The sequence below is a fragment of the Montipora capricornis genome, chromosome 5 (assembly GCF_036669925.1).
Source record: "Montipora capricornis isolate CH-2021 chromosome 5, ASM3666992v2, whole genome shotgun sequence".
NCBI classification, from domain to species: Eukaryota; Metazoa; Cnidaria; class Anthozoa; order Scleractinia; family Acroporidae; genus Montipora; species Montipora capricornis.
In genome coordinates this window covers 27,205,811-27,211,810 of record NC_090887.1, presented here as the reverse complement: position 1 = coordinate 27,211,810, position 6,000 = coordinate 27,205,811, and positions in this window count along the sequence as shown.

Genomic DNA, 6,000 nt, shown 5'->3' with positions numbered 1-6,000 from the left:
TATTCAATGAACCTAGCCGGCCTTGAGACTAATTATCAAGAAATTCTTTTCTCAGACCAATCCTGGGAAAAACTGTTGGGACAATTCCCGCTCTTCCCTTTCCCACCATTACAATGTTGATATTTCACGGTGTCCGAAGACAAGATTAGTTCATCGATCGCACGAATGTTTCAGTATTGTCTGGGGGAAAGGGGGAACGCGAAAACGGCATCGAAAGAAGAACACGTGTTGCTCATATAACGATGGAAGCAGGTACAGTAAATTCTCTACTTTTTGATTAAATTTGACTAGTGTCCCAAAGTCTTTTGACCAGGACTGTAGAACGGAGCCTTGAGGCACACCATAGGTAACGTCGATCCTTGAAAATACATGTGGACCAATTTGAGTTGTCTGAGTTCGATCTTGTTAGTAGGATAAAAAGCACCTGTTTATCTTGCCACAAAAGCCATAGTATTCAAGTTTATGAAGTAAAATATTAGGATCAACAGTCGGTCAAAAGCTTTTTTAATTTCGAGTCAATGAAGACACCACATGAGAATAATCGCTTGTCCATATTTATCTGTTGTATGGCGTTCACGAAATCAAGATTTGCATATTGAGATGAGTCTGCTTTTCGGAAACCATACTGTGATGGAGAGAGTAGTGAAAATAAAAAGTTTTCGAATTGTCAGCAATGAGTTCTTGTAAAATTGGGGAGAAATATCACTAGCTTGTGTTTCCAGAAGTCTGTTTAAAGAACCTAAAGGTAATTTGTTGCAGCGGATCTTGTTTGAAGTTTCATTATCCTTTCTTGGTTGCATTTCCGTAATTTGCCGATTCTTGTTCCAAGCCAAGCTGGCGTGTTTCAATGACATACATCAAATACATCAAAAGTTACTATTATCGTTATTGCTATTGCTTGTATCTCTTAAAGAAACTTTAAACTGAAATTTGAAATAAATAAAAAATTGGTGTACCTTTAAAAAAAAGTCAGCTCCCTTTTAAAATTTAAAATCTTTTAACGTTGCAGGGAAATGGCAAAAAAAGGTAACAATGGTATGCTTTCCTCTAGGCAAGTCAATCAACGTTTATACCCTTTTGACAGTTGCTATGAAAAGCATGCAGTTTCTGCTTATTTAAGTAAGTTTCCTTTTCTCACGGTTGGACTGGAAAAGGAAGCATTGAAAGCCGTTTATCAGATGAAAATTATTGCCCCCCAATAAGTCCCTTTTGCATGCTTCTTCCCGGTTGAGCTAGAGAATAACAGACTGGCTAATCAACTAAGACTCTATGATTGGCCTTTAATTGAATTAAATTCTTCTTGGGAACTCAAAGTGACATCCCATGACTGAGCATGCAAACTCACCCTTAGTATAGATTAATTCAATAAAAGGTTGTTTACTTACTCCAGAAACCACACATCAAAAATGTAATGACTGCAAGATGCCCGATGGTTTCCATTCTTGAATACGCTTTAATAAGTACTTAGGTCCTCACACATTTTAACTAAACGTATCAGCAAGGAACTGCAAAGGAATGAGAAAACGAAGGTGTTGATGAAACTGTTTTCTAAAGTACCAAATGTTTTCGTACGCGTGCACTCTGTCAAATAACATCTTCATTGTCTCCTAAAGGTGGAAAATATTCTCAGCGAACGAAATGGCTGGAAAGCACATCGATGTTAAATAAATGTATAACAAACACCCCTAAGCTTTAACGTATGCATTTCCTCACATCAAGACTTACAAATGAAATAAGGACGTTTAGTTCAAAACTCGTAACCAACGCTAATTTAACCGAATTAACAAGGACAGAGAGAAAACTCTGACCAGGGTGGGAATTGAACTGCTCCCGTCTGACCTTGTATCTCAGTCGGTAGAGCAGCGGTAATCTAACGCGAAGGTCGTGGCCGTTGAATTCCCACCCTGGTCAGACTGTTTTTCTTTGTCCTTGTGTGAGCCCAATTCCATTAGTAGGGCTAACGCTCACATTGTTTACATTGAGAGAAAATAGCACTTTAAATTACCCTCCAAGAGTTAATGCTGTTGAAAAATAAGTGCTACATGGCCAACGCTTGCAAAAACGCAACCCCTCCTTGTACTTGTAATTTAACGGGAGACTACCTCCCCAGGCTTTGCCTGTCGGATAACTTCACTTTCTCAATACATTCTCTCTAGCTTTAGCTACGTTAACAATAATTGTCGATGACGGTTTTAGTTACAAAGCGGAAAGAATTGTAACATCCACCTTCGATCCTTTGGTCCCAGATAAAACATTTATTAAGATTACTCGTTTCATGACATTACGATTCATACATTCGAAGAATATATGAAGAAAAGATTCAGAAAAAAAAAATGCCCCAGCTGAGGTAAATTAAGTCCATGTAAACATGTATGAATTTTTATTTTATTTTGTTGAAAATGTTCCTTGGTTCCGAAACCGTTGCTCAGTAGAATTCTTCACACTCTTGTATAATGCATTCATGAACAGGCTGCAAGTGTTGCGGAAGCGGGTCGTCGAATCTAAACTGTATATCTTAGTTGCTTGTAAGGGAGGAGAAATTACATCCACCTACACCTGAATCAGTTCCTCTTCACTATGACACAAATAAGATTTTTTTAAAATTTTCTTTGCAGTTGGAAATCTTCAGTATTGATTTTGGCTTATGACTTTACTTTTTGTTGCGGCTGAATATAACGCTGGAGTATTTTTGTACATCATAAAGAGGTGTGTTAAAAACAAAACACCTTGATATGTTTGAAAATACACAAGGTGTCTTACGAAATCACACCTCAGTAATTTTAGAGTGTAGGGTGGTGTTGTCAGATAAGGGTGGAAGTTGTTTTTCTATCTTCTTCTGCATCAACTTGTCAAGTGTCCTTAATAGCACCTTTTGATCGGTTGAGTGATCAGTGATGGCAGACGTATAACACGTCAACTTCAGCGTCTCCACAAGATTGTTAACAACACAACATTGCTGGACATATGCATCTCTATAAATTTATGCACTCGTAGAACGCCATCCTCTCTCAAGCTTCCGTCTTTTATTTTTCATATTTTTAACATCACCTCTCCGAGGACATCATGCAGTTTTCGCTCGGAGGTGTGATGCAAAAGCAACGCTTTTTACGCTTTAAACGTTACCCGGCAGCCTATGCTTTATGCTCTTATGAAATCAATGAAGGACTCCAGATGTTGCAAGTCTAAACAAAGTCTATTGTATTTGAGACAAACTTTACTGACAACTAATTTACATAGAAAAACTTTTCTATTCCCATTGGCTAAGAGAAATGAAGCTTTGAAGTAACACAGTGCAGAAAAGATGCAATTCAGTGCAAAATGAAGTAAAAAGAAAGCATTCTTATTGGTCAATGAATGAAGAACCTCACTGAGAACCAATCAAATGCAAGCACAGGATGGCGCAAACTGGGGATACGTGATTAGGTATTCGTGATGCGCATGCGTTACTTCTGCATACGTATGATAAGCTATCCAATCTCGACCCCAGAGCTCTTCTCTTGACAAGAGCTTTGGTGAACCCTGAAACGAAGTGTTTTCACATTGGTTTTCTTGAAGAACAATCAAAAGCGTCTCTAATTGGTACATTCATGTTCGCACTAGGGGTGAGCAGGCACCGTGAGGTTCAAATAGCCAATTTTGGGCAATAAGAACCCTACAGCGTATGTTCTCCTACATAGAGTTTCCCAGAGTCTTGGGTCGATCCGAGGCTCTGGTGGCAAGAATGGATAAGCCAACTTGATACTTTTTCATGAATACCATTAATAAGTAATCACATAGATTTTCGCACGTAATTTGGAACATAATCCATGATCCATTCTTTATATATTTCAAACTTGCAAAGTATAATAATTCAAAATTATAAAATCCTGTCACTCTTTACTTCTTGACACTTATTTGCATACATCGTGTAACATTTTCAGAAGAGAGGAAGTTTGTCATATGATTTTTTCAACCAATCGAATGACAACACAACCTGTTATGCAAAGTTCATGAACAAAGTTTGTAAAATGAGGAACATAAATTAATTCACAAACCAAACTCGCAATCTCTAACTTTAACAATAAAACAGCAAATACTAAAGGAGGCAGGTATAAGCAAAATTGAAGAAGATTAAAATGGACTGTAATTTTGCTTTTTGCAAACTGTTCAGAGTTGATCTCTGTTCATTGTAACTTTAATTAAGTAGGCTCGACAGGCACGTTTTCGTCTCAAAGCTTTGGTTTGTAGTGGTTAAAAGTTTTTTTGCTAAGGTAACGTTAAGTTGTATAGCAAGAAGGGACGAATACCCTCGAAACGTTTGGTTCACTTTTAAAATTCTTGTGCGCAAATTTGAACTTTCCTTTACCATTCATTCGCATTATATGCGTAGCACAGTTTCTTCGAATTTTTGTTACCACAAAATGAGTTGTATTGCCGTGACACAGCTCTTTTAAGTAGTTCCTGAGTTTTGCCGTAAACCCTTGCATTAGAGATTTTACTGATCAATGGAAAGGCTAGGCATACGTGGTATTGGACACTTTTCACTGGAGCCAAGGAAATCTCCTTTAATCGAAGCTTAAGGCCTGTTCGTCAAAAATGGAATATTCAAATATATCGGGGAAATAAAAAAGTGTCAAAGAACTTTTGAACATTCTTTTTCATTCTTTTTTGTCGCTCCAGTTGTTGTTTGCAATAATTGAGGTCTATTTAGAGGCAATTCAAAATAGTTGCGTTCGTCTCTTAGACCATTCTAAATTTAAAAATAAAATTGCAATTTTAAAACAAAACTTTTGAATTTTTAAGAAAATTTCAAAAATGCAAAAAGCAAAACGCCAAATTTGTATTATAGGTGATCTTGAGAAACAGCTGAATCAACAACAACGAAAATGAAACCTCTATATTAAATCATATCGTGACTGTCTATATGAGAATCGATCCCGAATTGTCTAATCCTTGTCGAGGAAAGGATGGCAAGACTGACAAGATTTCGATTGCAGCTCATTCTTACTAGGTTTGCGTTATGCATTTTTCGCTTTCTTGCTGATTTCAAACCAGAAAGGTAATCGTGTTCTAATGCAATTCTGAAGATTTTTGTTGACCACTGGGGTAACAGTAGCTCTTGTGATTGGTTCACAAAACAAGTGGCACCAAAAATATATAACGGGAACACTGTAACCAAATCGCAAAAACACCACATCTGCAGCCTATACCGGTCCAATATTTTCAATTAGCAGTTACAATTTAACCAGTGTTCAAATTTGACCATTAATATTTTGCCCTTTTTTTTTCCTTTGTAAGTAACAATTCGACTAAAATTTTAATATTGTCATTTATTTTTCATTTCTTTCGTTTACTCTTTTTTTCGCCCTTCCATTTTCTTTGACCATCCTAGTTTTGTCAGGAACAATACTCAAACAGCGGTGACAAACACCAGGTATACACGCATCGTTTGAAATTATATTTTACTTGACGTTCCTTATCCTTCTACATACATCCTCAGATGACTGCAAGCGACGACTGCAAGAGCTCGGCGAGGTGACGTCAAAATAAGACGTTTAAGGTCTTTTTTTAAGTGGCTCAGGAATCCTATGTTCTATTCTGCTTAAAGAGGCAAAGTCAAGAAATGCAGCCAAATTCAGCGACTGCAAACTGGCAATTAAATAATCAAGCGAAACATGAAGATAACTACTTACAGCATTGAAGTAAGGTTTGCATAAAGCAGCAAATACTATTCGAAGCAGGAATGGGCAAAATTGAAGGCGATTAAAATGGATTGTGACTGGGGTTTTTGAAAACTGTTCAGCCGAAAATGACTATCTTTAAAAGGAAGATCGGGGAATGAGAGAATGGGAATGGGGAATGGGGAATGGGCAACGGAGCCTGAACGGGGAATCTTTAAAATGAAGAATCTTTAAAAGCGGGAATCTTTAAAACGGGGAATCTTTGAAAGCAGGAATCTTTAACAGCGGGAATCTTTAAATTGAGGAATCTTTGAAAGCGGGAATCTTTAAAACGGGAAAA